We start from the raw sequence: 14,084 nt of genomic DNA, 5'->3' as shown, positions 1-14,084 counted from the left end.
AACAATGTGTGAGAAATTCTTGTTTCCATGAACATAAGAAACTGAAAACAAGGGCTTACAATGGACTCAGCAGGTGACGCTAATACACACTGCTACATGCTCCACAGGTATACACAGACCTGCATACACCAGGATACAGACCCATAGTTTAAGTATGCATAAAGGATTCCCAAAATACTTGAAATAAATGTATAAAGTCAAGTGTTTTATGAGCCAACATTTTGTGGATGAAGAAAAAGCAAGCACTTCAAAGTATCGCTTTAAAAGCAGAAAAACTCCAATATTACAGTTCTATTGCATGGGCCTAGGTTAGTGCATGTCAAGGAGAAGACTTTAAGGCACATTATCAAGGCTGCAACTACTCTTTAGAACCTCCTCTAAAGATTCTAAAGCTACAATGGGCTTTTGCTCACACGTGCTTCCTCAGGACCTCTTCTGCATGCCCTGGATCTGCCTCCTTAAAGCCTCCTCCAGCCTCTTAGGTGTTCTACCACTTCGTGAGAAGGTCGAGGAGCACAGAGTGTGTAACAAGTCCTTCATTTTCTCTGCCCCATCATTTGCTTCTCCACTTAGGAAGTCAAACATGTGACTTCAGAGCTGGTATTTAAGAGGGATTTTTTAACATGGCTTCAGGACAGCTTCACAATTGTCAGCTCAATCTCATAAGGACAGACAAAACCAAGAATTCACCTAGAATCTACTGACAGATTCCTCCATACTGGAGAGATGTAGAACAGTTCTGTCCATGCTCACAAGCACAGCTGATCTTAGAGGAGTTCTTCAGGATGTTACCCTTTGACCTGATCCAACCAAAGCTGCTCACGCAGCAGCACTTTCACAGCACAGATACAACACTCAAGCTTCCCTCTCCATAGTCAGGGTATTTGGCCACCACCATTAAGTGCACGTATTCCCAGAACAGGACTAAATTACTGCCAGGACCAGGGCAAGATTGTCAAGCTAGCTCAGGTTCACCTGCCTTTCACTGCAATGCCAACACGCTTTTGGTCTGCTACAGATGACGTGACTTTAGGGACATGGTGGTGGCAGAGTCAGCATCTCAGTGCTGGTGAAGAACTACAACCAGTTGTCTGGAGGGGTTGTGGAGATCTGTGGGTTTTTAAGGGATTGCCATCCTTGAAGTTTTCAAAACTTAGTAAATCCCCAAACAACCCCATCTGTCTTCTCAGTTAACTGAATAGAAAGCTGGACAAGATGATCTCCAAAAGTCCCTTCTACTCAATTTTTCTCCCCAGGATTCTGGGATGTTTCAGGTTACAGCTAAAGAGAAGGAGGGTAGCCCAAGCTGCCTGCATAAACACTCTCTGCAGGTCTCAACTATGTAGTGGAACACCACGGTGTACCAAGTTAACCTTTGTGAAAACCAAAGCATTTTTATTTGAAACAGTGACCTGACTGCACCCCCCTGCTGAGTACTGTACTGCGCTCCTTAGATGCTCCCGCTGATTTCTGTGGGAGATAATGTCTTGTTCTGTGTGTGACAAAAGACTGATTCCCCCTTCCTCCTCCCCATCATGCATTCACAGAGCGGATAAACACTTTACTGCCATCAGCCCAGTGATAAAAAAAAGGAGGCAAAAGATACGGGACTATCGAGCTTTCAAAGCAGCACATGTGGAATAAAAGCTGAGTCTCAAAGTACCCGCAGAAGTCAGAGGGATGACTGTGTATTCAAGTTACCATGGTGTAATGAAGGGTCTTGAAGAGTCATCATCCCAGAACAAGTATCTCATCCCATGGCACAGGCAGCAGGAGGTTTGCAGTTACCATGTTGTACTTCACAAGTGCTGCTGGACTGACTAGGAGCCCAGCAGTAGCCTGATGCTGTCCCACACTGCTCCTGGCTCACCTAAATAAAGGCCTTTGATGCAGCAGTGAAGCAACCCAGCAAGAACCACCAAGTCTTTCACCAGCCTGGTTCCCTGCTCCACTGTTACCCAGGCTGATGCCCCAGACTTTTGATTGTGAACCTCAGCTCCATGATTTACCTTCCACTACACACAGGACTCTCCTGTCTGCCCAGAGCGCTGCTCAAGGGATCAACCCCAGTGCAGAGGCAGGTTGGAGGCTGCTCCTTCTGCCCCGTCGTGTGAGCAATTCTTGCAGGAGAAACACAGACCTCTGATGTTCAATGCTGCCAGGGAGGCAATTACTGAAAACACACTACCCGGTTTCACTTTTTGTCTCTCATGTGCTGGTATAATAGTGGAAAATTAGCACAACAGGATTTAAATGGAAAGCATGTAGTTAACTAAACCACTGCGAATAGCTGTGGTGCTGCTTTCTTCTTTTTTGCATTAAAGACCACCAAAAAATTTGGATTAGTTCTGTTTTAAAATACATTGGTAGTTTAAAGCTGCATAAATATCCTAGGGTCAAAATCATACTTTCACTGACTTAAATGAGAATAGGCAGGAGAATTTTATTTAAAAATACCGTATGTGTTGCTAGAAACACATTTAAGCAGCAACAGAAAAGCCTTAAAAATTACACAGCACGAAATGGTAGCATCAATTGGGTGGGGGAAGGAGGAAGAGAATAATCAGTGTTCTGTTCAAACCTCCCATTATCTAAAGCAGGAAAATCAAAGTAAGTTTTAGTCAGAAACACTTTATTAATTTAATGTTTCAAGAATACCTGAACACAGATTTCCTCTTGGGAGTTACACCTATCAGATTTACCAACATTAAACCAGTTATCCTCAAAGAGCACCAGTGACTGCCTGAAGTGCTGTCCTAACTGTAAACTGGTAAATCTTTATTCATGGGATAAAAACACCAAGGAGAAAAAGGAAAAAAAATCAGTACTAAACCAGACAGTTTTAGTTCATATAATTGTTTTTTTTAGAAGCAAGTTATGTTAGCTGACTGCGTTGGAAATTCTTAGTGAAAACATGGAATTAGTGGCAGTCAGTGACTAACCTTACAGACAGACATTCACTTTGCAGACATCTGCACTGAGTGAAGATACAAATTAGTTCATGAATGACAGAAGTGCCCTGCCTCAAAGGTGAAAAAGCAGGACACATTGTTTTCTGTGTAAGATCTCCAATTCAGGTTTAAGCATAAGCTCTGACAGGGCTAAAATCTTAACAGACATAAAATAATAAATTTAATCTCATACGTATAAAAAGTACCATATTTTGTCTCATAAATCCATAGCTTTGAAAACAAAAGTCATGCTTGAATAAATGTATTTTTATATAGTGTACATATTTACAGTACTTTAATAATACAGACATGCTATGCTGTTTAGGGGAATTTTTCATTCAATTTTAATTTCCGAGCAAATAGTTTGATATAAATTGGGAAAACCAGGAACCAATCATTCTCTGAAAAACAAGACATATATAATTCACTATTTTCTAAGAAAATGACAAAAAAGTAATAATACTCTGAGTGAGTGTATGTTGAGATAAAGGAGTGATAAAAGAAACACTCACTGATATAATTTATCACTTTAAAAGCCAAAGCTCTGCAAACTGCCATGGTATCAAACAATGAAAATTACTGGCCATTGATGAAAGTTATCAAAAGCACAAATGCAAATCGAGACTAGAAATCCCTTAAATCAAGGTTCCCTATGTGCAGATTTAGACAGTGATTAAATCACTTAGTTAAAACCAATTTTATTTCTACCAGCTATCTCAGTTCCCATATATTAGGATTGGGTCTGAATTCCAGCATTAGGCAATTGATATCTGGAGGCGTGGGTAGAGATACAGGGGAATGCAAAGATTGGGAAGGAGAGCCAAGAGGAACCATCTCTCGTGTCATTATTAAATCAATCAAATCACAAGAGCCCAGGATACCACTGGGGTGTGGTACTCAAAGAGAATGTTTATGAGAGTGTCCAAGTTTAGCATAAGAGAATAGGCAGGCCTGGAACCCCCACGGGAATCAGATGCATCTGTTGTTGTAGGCAGCTCCAGCAAAACGTTACTGGTTCACTCGCCTGGGGCAAACTCTCCTTTTTTCCCCCCTCCTCTTTCCCTTTTTAGACAGCCAAGTACAATATTAGCTTGCCTTTTTATTTTCTTTTTCGGTTGTTGCCATCGTCAAGCTGAGGCCGGGTGAGAATATTTTGTGTCTAGACTAATAAATGTTTGTAAGGATTTTGCAAGACTGGTTTATGGGAACAGAATCCACTTTTTGTTTTTCTGCTGGAAAAAAAAAAAAAAGAAAAAAAAGCAGCATTAAAAGCAAATGAGCACCATCGTGCATTTGTTTTAAATTGCATATTACAGCACTGCTATTTTGTGTGCAATCAATACATAATTTGGAAGAAAATGCTTTTAAAATTCAAAGCTATCCCTGAGAAGCTAAGGTTCTCTTGGAAACTGAAGGAGGAGTCTGAAATTATTGTTCTTTTGTTTGCATCCCCCAGTGGGAAAGGCAGCACACAACTAGAAACCACTGTGCTTTGAGGCAGCATGAATCATTAAGAATAAAGATCAACCCCCCTTTCATTTAAACCTTAGATAGTAAAACTGAATCTAGGACAAAGGTAAAGTAAACAGACTCCTTCCTTCCCAAGCAGCTATGGGGTTAAATAAAATATCAAAGGGACCATATAAATCTCCTAACTTCCTCTACTAGAATTAAAAATGTACTTATATTTTGCAAAACATGGCCTGTCTAGATCCCAGGTACGAGCATCAACTTAATCAGTGGGAATCGCTGGGATATGCATGGGCCAAAGCCTACATTTTCTTTTTAATACTTGTTTTGGAGGGCGGGGTATCTCAAGATGAAATGGCTGACTGAGCTTTTTATTTCATTGCTTTGGGTGGAAATGACTGAATCTTTCCACATAAAGTAGTGCAGAAGAAGCTGTTCTGGTGCAAAGCAATCTTCAGACCCAACCCTTCAGCCAGCTCTCACCCTCAGCCTGTTTCTCTCTCCTCATACAGCTCTTTGCAACATCCGGACTTAAAACGTTCCCTGGTAAGGAAGTGGGCTCCTGTTCAGTAATACACAGATAGTAACTTCATGAGGATCACATCCAGAAACAGTATCCTCACGCATACAAAGGAGCACGTATCCACAGATTCTGCCCTCAGAACTAGCTCGTGCCCCTCTGCATCTGGCCTAAACTGCTGTTAAAGTATTGTGTGCTCTTTGTCAGTAAGCACATGTGACTATAGGGCACAGTGTTCACACTCATCATCCACACAAACATTAATACACTGGAAAGCTTTGAAAGCAAAGCATTCTGAAGTAAAATGTCAGTGTACTGACAGTGCAGGAATGTAAAACTTCTCCCTCTCTGAACACTACATACAATGATTAGTATATATTTCTAAGGAGGTGCACATGCAACTGCTTCTTCACTTTGTGTAGAAAGAGTAAACTTAGTTTGCTTCAGTATTGCTCTTTTTTCCTCACCTCTTCCCTCCTGTCCCCAAAAGAAACAAACAGCTGATATTAAGAAGGCCTTATTTTTTTGGTGGAGGAACCCAAGAACTAGAGAATAAAAACCAAAATTAAACCCAAGAAAGCTACTTATCAAGAAACAGATTTAAAGCGAATGTTCGTAGACTGCAAGGTGAAACATCCAAAGCTGCAATCATCTCACCACACACAAAGAAAGGCCCCTTCCATCTTAAATTATTTTAATAAAATAAAACCACTCATTCTCTACTCACACACAAACTCCTCCAACAAATTTCATAGAATCACAGAAGCACAGTATGGTTTGGGCTGGAAGGGGCCTTAAAGACCATCTAGTTCCAACCCCCCCTGCCTTGTGCTGAGACAATTTAAGTAAACAATTTTCAATAGGCAAAATCTAAGTAAAACATATTAGGAAGTCAAATTTGAAAAGCACTTTTAAAATACAAGAAGCATAGTTGTGCGGGTCTGCATCATATTTAAACAGCTACCTAGAAGGCCAGCAGGGGTGTTACAGGGGCACCACTTCCTCACACTGACCCATGCACAAGAAATTTAAACTCAAGGGACACTCCAGGTACGGGGAACCTTTGGTTCAGACCAGACCCCCAGTGAGAAGTCTGGAGGACAGAGGGCTGTAAGTATTCAACACTACAAACAAGGCTGGACATTGTGCAGTGTTGAATGCTCCAAAAATCCCACTGAAGCTACAAATGTGTTTCATCTTTCTGAGAATCCTGCTAAGAAACAGAAACCCCAGAGTCTTCACACTTGCTCCACCTAACTCACTTGGCAAGTGCTGCCAATGCCTAAATAATCTTGATACAGCTCTGATGCAGACCACCCTCAGCTCCAACTGATGTTGCTGAAGGCAACCTGTGTACAAAAAGCTGTGTGTAACAGCTGACCTGTGTATAACAAAGCACTATTTTTCTCATTTTAAAGTATTGTAAAGATTAACTATGAAGCTCAACTAAAGAAGCACACAGCTATAGCTAAGGTTTAACAACCAATCTGCTACAGCCCAGGTAGTAATAACTATTCTTTCCCGACTCCCTCCCCATTGTGTCCCCCTTACTCTTTTTAGGACATAAAACATTACTCCATCTCATTTTGACCTTATTACCAAAACAGAGCCTTACACCCATGCATAGAGCCAGTAGGACAGTTTTACAGTCAACAGCATTCTGACTAAGAAGTATCTTTCCATTATAACACAGACAGGAAGGCAATCGCATTACTACCATGCTTTGTTTAGGCTAATATACCTCAATTTTTAGGAAAGCCAAGCTTAGAGACCTCTGCCAAGATTGCCTCAGACTATACAAACATGCATTTCCACCTATGAAGTTCTTAGTACCTTTGTAAAGAAAGACTATGTTAAAATAACAGGAATGCAGCACACTCCTGTGCTACAAACAAGCATTCAAGCCTTGAAATCTAAATGACTGCCTAATTCACAGCATTAACTGTAATCTAACAGCTTATTTCCCATCCAGTATCTGTGGTTCATGCTTTTAAGATTCAGGGTGCTGAACAGGTGGAACTTTTACCATAACAATTAGAAAGTTCAAAAGCTCATTTCTGTCCTTCTGTCTGGTGGGGTGAATTTGGCACTCAGACCGATGCTGGCTTTGCCAAACAGCGAGGGCTGGCGTTATGCATGCCTCATTACACAGTTCTGTCTGCCCACTGTGGAAACAAAATTGCCAGCTTTCAAGCTTGCTTGAGCAAGGACTTCATATTGTGAATCCCCCAGCAACACCTTATATTCCTTCAGCTCCCAGAGAGACGAGGAAGGTGAGCAGCAGGTGGCAAAAGGCCACTGGGGAAGGCAAAGTTGCACAGAGGGAACCTAAATATACCACTTTCTTAAATGGTTCCAAACATAATCTGAGGCCTGCTCTTGAGAAACTGAATATACTGAGCTCCTTTAGACCTGACAGGAACAAGCAGAGGTCATACTGCTAAAGGATGCTTGCAAAGTGAAGTTCTGGGTTATCTCTGACATCATCTAAGGACCGCAAAAAGGAGCATATTCAAAGTTCTTGACCATTTTTCCTAAAGGTTCTCCTATTAAGCCACATCTGCCCCTCTTTTACTCACTAGCAATTATCCTACTTCCTGTGCTTTAGTATAATATTGCTCTTTTTATCATTTTAGTGTTATGAATGAAAGTACTTTAATTCCAGTTCATGCCCCTTCAGATCATACTCCTTTTCATTGAGTTCTGTTAAGTAACATTCACTATGATCTCAAAGCTCTCAAGGATAAAAGAGTGGTCCACATCTTCCCACAATGTGACAGGCTCATTTCTGAAGCTGGTAGTAGACACACTGTTCGATGAAATACGTTACAGTTCACTGAACTCCGAAGGACATGAAAAAGACTTGGGTGGACCTTCTGAAGTTCCTTCCAGTTCCTCGAAGAAAGACAACAGAACTGGAAGGGAACCATCAGTTAAAGGGACGCAAGCACAGAATTATGAAATGCCATCTGGCTGGTACAGGATAAGGAAATGTATCCTTTTTGGTGGCTTCCACCTCCACAGAAGAAACAACTGTTTATGCAGCAAAATGGTTTGGATATTTTGGAAGGTCCTGAACTAGCCACCGAAAAGAATACTAATAAAAAATACAAAAAATATAAATATAAAATATAAAAAGAAAAAAGGAGAGATTAATCGGAAGACTATAAATCTGAAATACTACTACTACTAATGGTGAAAACACAAGTAATCACATCCCTTTCATAGCCTGAAGAAGCTGCATTAATGCCCAATTCGAATATATTAGAAACTTAAGCAACAGAAAACCTGTATTCTTATAGGTATATACTCAACAAAGGTGATACTACTGACATGAAATGGAGAGATACACAAATAGAACATTAAGATCAATATTGCTGCCTATTTAGGAAATAACAAATAAACCAACGGGGAAATGGTTCTACAGTGAAAATTGCATCACTTGTTTACAAGCCACCAAAAACTGGGAGATGAACTATCTTGGACATTTATGGATCAATGACCCTGCATCTAAAGCACAAGGAGAGGGAATATTGACCCTTAACATGCAGAAGGGAACAGCATGTCCATGCACGCAGCTAAAAATGTTCAGAACCTCCCCCTACACCGTGACTCCAAAATGATTTTCACACAGAATTTAATAAACACACACTGAAAATATCATTCTGTGCATTCTGCAACAAGATCAGGATTTCTAAAAAGCAGAAAACATAAAAATACTCAATTTGACAGCATGGAATTCTTGACCTCAGTTTGACAGGTAAAGAGAAACTGATCACCAAAATAAAGATCAGCCATAGCTTAGCTACAGGTGACTGTGCTTTGGTTATTATGTGCAAACAGGATGGACCCCAGTTTCTAAGTACTCACTGCTTTAAAAGTTCCAGTTTCATAAAGCTGGAAAAAATCCTTAACTCGCTCTGGAGGAAAGACTCTGACTTCAAAGATGCATGACTCTATTTTAAAGCAAACTTCCTCTAAGGTCACATCTAAACAAAAGGGCCATGAATCATAACTAGATGAAAAAGTTACCAAAATTCAATCCTTTCCCTCAGAGCACATATAAACAAGGGGGGGGGGGGGGGGGGATAAATAAAACAAGAGGGAAAGCTCAGGGATAGCAATAAGATTGAGTGAAATGATATAAACTGTTCAGTGAAGCAAGAGATACAAGAACTGGTCTTTTTGGTACATTAGGAACAAAAGGAATGCTAGCAGTAGTACAAAATCCATTAGTTGATACAAATCCCTTAGTACTAGAATCTACACAAGGCAGGACTGCTCAGCACACAGCCAACAGTTTCCAGTGATGTACTGGTACCCAGTGACAAATACCATCTATTCCAATAGTAACCAACAGTGATAAATGACAGCAATTAAGGACACTGGATCCAGCTAAAGCACGTGCAGGTCATCAAGGATGTTGCAAGAGCGAAAATAATCTAGAAGAGAGTCCTAAGAAACATGAAGAGAGAAGTCTTATGCCTCACAAAGAAAAGCCCTACCTCAAACTGCTACGTTTTACAAAGATGAGTTTGGGAACAGTCACAGCAGAGACACTCATTACCCAAATGTGAGAACAGACGGCTTCTCAGTCTAGCAAAGGTACAGGAAACATTAACCTTAAGTAAAAACCACAGCATATCAGTCATTAAAAATGGCACCTACTTCTAATCGGCTCAGGGGAATTCATTTACCACCACAAGTGAAACAGACCGCCTTGCTGGCAATGCTTAAAGACAGTGACAAAAAGGTTTTCTAACTGATGTCACGGCTCAAAGAGATCGTGGCCTCTGGTTTTCATCATGCAGGTTGCTTTAAACAGCGGTTCTCCAAGTATTCACAAGCCTGCATTATTCTTGTGTGAAATCCTTCTCAGCAAACCCTAACAAAAAGCAAGAGTGCTGGTCAAAACCAGCAGCACAGCTTTGAAAATTCCTCTCTCGCTCCTGCGTTTCACGGAATATTTGTTCTCATGTAACGAGTTTCCTAACCAAATCCACTTTTGATTTACTCAGTGTTTAGACGCCCACTATACTCTCTGTACATCCCTACTTTAACATAAGTGGGTCCTATGCCAGCTTGCAGACCGAGACATCTCAGCCTTCACTACTTCACGTGATGCTTCGTGCAAAGTAAACTTCTCCATCCCTCCGGCAGCTCCTGAACCTACCACAAAGTCCACGCAGCTCAGAAATCCCGCACAGGTACCTACCAGACAACGCTCCCTACTGCAGATCCTCTGAGCCCTTTCAGAGATCCAGAACCGCCTCCATTACATGGTTTATTAAAGCCGGTGTTCATCTCCAGTGCTGCACATGCTGATCTACGGGAGAGCCGAGCATCAGAACGCGCCCCAGGACACAGACACCCCCACAAGAGTAAACCAGCCGTCTTCCCCAACTTTGCCTGCACAGACACCGTGCCGCTGCTCCACGCTCGACCCCGCTCTGCAACGCCACGGGATGCGACACAACTCGGGAACCACAACTTCATGGCTCGCCCGCTGCCGTCAGCCTGCGGGGCCGTCAGTCCGTCCGTCAGCCCGAGCGCCAGCGCGGGTGCGCGCAGCCCGTGACCCCGGCCGGGAGCTCCAGCTCCTGCAGCCGCTCCGGGACGGAACTTCCTTCACTTTCCTCCCCGAGCGACGACTCGGACCAATCTTCCTCCGTCCGCACCGTGGCGAGCAAAGCCACACACAGGCTCCGGCTCCGCGGCTGGCGCAGGGCGGAGGGAAGAACAGACCCGAACGGGATCAACCCCCTGCGAGCCGGGCCGGGGGCTGGCAGCAGCCCGCTCCGAACTTACGCCCTGGCTCTCCCCCCACCCCGGCGCCGCCTGCCGCAGCCAGCCCGGAGCCCGCCGGCCCCGGCAGCCGATGCCCCCCGGCTCCGGGGACAGCGCTGGCCCCTCGCCCGCCGCCGCCGCCAGACAATAGCGAGCAAGGGAGGGAGGGAGCGAGCGAGGCGGGCGGGGCGCGGCCAGCCCACCGCGCACACCCCGCGGGCGGCAGCAGGGCGCCCGCCCCCGCCGGCCAGGAGCCGCCCTTGCCCCGGGGAGGCGGAAGCGCTGGCGCTGCCCCGGCCCACGCCAGGAGAGCACCCGGCCCCCGGGGCGCAGCGCAGCGGGGCGGGCAGGGACACGCCTCCCCGCGGGGGCCGCGCTCTCTTCCCGGCGCCGAGAGCCCCCTGTCCGCCCGCGCCACAGGCGACGGCCGCCGCGAGCCCCTACCTGCCGGCGCCGCTGCGCCTCGCCCCCTCCGCCCGCGCCGCCCGCCTGCCCGCCGGCCGCCTCCGCTCACGGCCGCGCCGCCATCTTGCGTTTCACAAACTACTGCACTTCTTTTGGGGCGGGGGGGCGGCGGCTGAGCCGGGAGCTCCCAACGCCGCCGGCCGCCCGAGCCCTCTCCTTGCCGCCGCCCGGGGCGCGCACTCGCATCCTCCCGGCGCCTCGCTGACCCGGGGCGGGTGCGGCGCCGAGGCCGGGCAGCGGCGGCCGGTGCCTCAGCCTCCCTGGTAGGGAGCGGAGGCGGAGCCGGAGCCGCTCCGCCGCTGCCCCGCCCGTCAGGCGGCGGACACCAGCCGGGGGGCGGCCCGGCCCCGTTGAGGCAGCGGTCGGCAGCGGGGGGCCAGCGGCGGCCGCTCGCCCTCCGGTCAGGCCAGGGGACTGCGCGCTGCGACAGCGACAGCGGGCCGGGAGCTCCCGGGCGGCAGCGGCGCCCTCGCAGCCCGCTCCTCCCCTCCGGCGGCGAACTTGGGCCGCGCACCCCGCCGGGCGTTAAGGACGGCGGCGGCCGTAGTCCCGTGGCGGGTCCCTGAGCTGTCGCTAAGGGAGGACACGGCCGCAGGGTGCAGGACCAGGGTCGAGTGTGCACAGGAGGGGCGGCTTTGAGGGGATGAAACCAAAATCGCCGTGCTTATTGTTCAGTTACAGAACTTGGGGAAACGGGACTTCTTCCTTTAGTACATACCTACGTATTTTAGTCACATTTTAGTTTTTAACTCCCCTACGCAGAATCCTTTCGTCGTTGTTTGCCATTTTAGGTCAGACGCTAAAATACGACTGTTTCCCTGAGAAAGGAAAATGAAGTTGTGTCATGCGGGAATCTCCAGGAGTTAACTGCTAACAGTTGATCATGGGAGATCAAGATTTACACGGTTAACAGTTAAGGACATTAAAATGTGTAGATACGGTATCCAGTCAAGACTAGTGACAGGAAGGGGTTGGATTAAAGCTTTGAGAGAAGTTTGGGTACCAGGAAGTTTTCTGGTTCCTCGATTCCACTCTGTCACTCGTGCTGAGGTTTTCGGACAGGAGCCTCGGTGAGCAGCAGACTGGCCCTACTGTCCCACTGGAAACCGCTGGCAGCAGATGAGGTGGAGACTGAGTTAAGGAAGAATGACATTAATTCCTTTGTGACATTTCCAATGCCACACACTGCATTAAAATGTGAATTTTCACTATAGTTTTTCTCCCTGCTCTGCTTGCCGTTGCCTTATGACCGACACACCAAGAGCAGGGTAAGCTGCTTGCATACAGTTCTTATTTAAAAGAGCTGGCTTTGAAGTGTTGGCATGTTACCGGTCAAAATTATTCTGTGATAGAACAGACAAAAACATCCAAGAAGTTAATTGATTTTTTATGAATCTGCCTCCAAACAGTACAAAAGATAAAATTCTCGTAGTACACACGTTTGGGACAAACATACTAGAGAAAGAAACAAAGTAAAACTCACCTACAAAACCAGCACCCACAGAGGGATTGCAGAGTTGGGCATTCAGCATCACCAGATACGTGTGCAAGGTGACATAACACAAGTGCCACGTATTTTGCCACATGTTTGATCCCAAAACACACTAAGATTTATTCTGTTTGTCTGTTTTATTGTAATTTTCTGACAAATCAATCGAGAGAAATTTTATCTGCTGGTGTAATGGGGCATACATCTCCAAAACAGGGTATTGCTTTACTTGCCCTTAAATATACTTACACCGACAATATATTTACTTTGATGCAATAAACAGATACAATTCTCTCCAGGTACCTAGAAGACTGTTTACAGTTTAATTCAGCTACAAGCCACTGGACCTGCCCTAACAGTGTCTGTTAAAATGCTAGGACCATGGGAGCCTCTGGAAGATTTTTCCTGAGTTCTGACAACTTGGAATTCGTCTCGGTCAAGGAATCTCACCACTATCATTAAACGATCACAGGCAGGAATCTCTCCATATGTCAAATGAAGGATGCTCAAGCCCTGCTAGTTAAAAAGAGATTATGGTGAGATGAGAGAAAAGCCTCGCACTCCTGTTATGTCTCACACTTCCTGTCTTTTCAAGAACGGCATGACTACAAAGCATTGCCATGTTTGACTGCCTGCAAGGGGAGAAAGAGGGAGCCACAGACTGAGAAAAGCACCCTCCTTCCATAGCCCACAGCCCTAGAAAGCATCTGGAGAAGAGCTGTTGACAGACTGAGGTGAACTACTTTGCCAGGGTGGACCTTCAAGTTCAAGGCTTTCCCTACTAAAAGGGCCAATGATTATGCCAAATATAACATGACAGTGATAGGAAGTGCCAGAAGACACAAACCAATTCACCTTCACTAATTCAGTTTTGTCATAGTCTTCTCAATGGTGGTAAATGCACTGACTGATAACTGCGTAGAGTTTTTCCAGCTGCAGAATGGTGAACTTCTTAGTTATCACGTCTGATGTTCTGAAGATGTAGCTTACGAGAGCAGCCATACCAAATGAAAATGTTACTGCCTCACAACTGCCTCTCATCAAAGGCTGCTACAAAAAAAGCTCTCAGGTTTGTGAGAAGTGTTTCTCCCACATGCTTTCTTTAGGTTAACTCTATGAAAGCAACTTGGGGTATGATGAGGTTACTAAAAACCCCCACAATGTTACCTTTGAAATGCATTAAGATATTTCTAAAGAATTGACTTTTCAGATACCAAAAAAGAGATTGGGTTTAAAGCCTTTTTGTCATATACAACAGACTATACAGCACCTGACTGCTTCAGAAAAACACATTTCCAGAAGCTGGAAAATGATGAAAAAGGCTTATCAAAGAAATATCTTTGATTGTTTTCTTTTAAAGAGAGGTGCTTAAGTAACGTAGAAGTTTGTATCTGCAGTGTTT

General features: G+C 45.0%; 1 protein-coding gene across 7 annotated transcripts in view; it reads right to left on the bottom strand.

Moving 5' to 3' along the window:
* The window catches only part of ZHX1 (zinc fingers and homeoboxes 1), a 31,088-nt gene extending 19,645 nt beyond the window's left edge, over positions 1-11,443 (bottom strand). For 4 of the 7 annotated variants that reach the window (XM_061447781.1, XM_061447783.1, XM_061447776.1 and 1 more), the window contains exons 1-2: positions 10,361-10,691; positions 10,157-10,267 (exon numbers count right to left, since the gene is read on the bottom strand). The gene's annotated coding sequence lies outside the window, so the exon portion shown is untranslated. Of the gene's footprint in view, positions 1-10,156; positions 10,268-10,360; positions 10,692-11,172 lie in introns of those variants that run through there. The other 3 variants (XM_061447777.1, XM_061447778.1, XM_061447779.1) reach the window with 3 other exon arrangements.
* Positions 11,444-14,084: the final 2,641 nt, after the last annotated feature.

The sequence above is a fragment of the Pezoporus flaviventris genome, unplaced genomic scaffold (assembly GCF_033815535.1).
Source record: "Pezoporus flaviventris isolate CSIRO_AGI_PZ_B2104156 unplaced genomic scaffold, CSIRO_AGI_Pfla_v1 ptg000007l, whole genome shotgun sequence".
NCBI classification, from domain to species: domain Eukaryota; kingdom Metazoa; phylum Chordata; class Aves; order Psittaciformes; family Psittacidae; genus Pezoporus; species Pezoporus flaviventris.
Note: the sequence above shows the minus strand (reverse complement) of the source record. Positions and strands in the feature narration are given on the sequence as shown.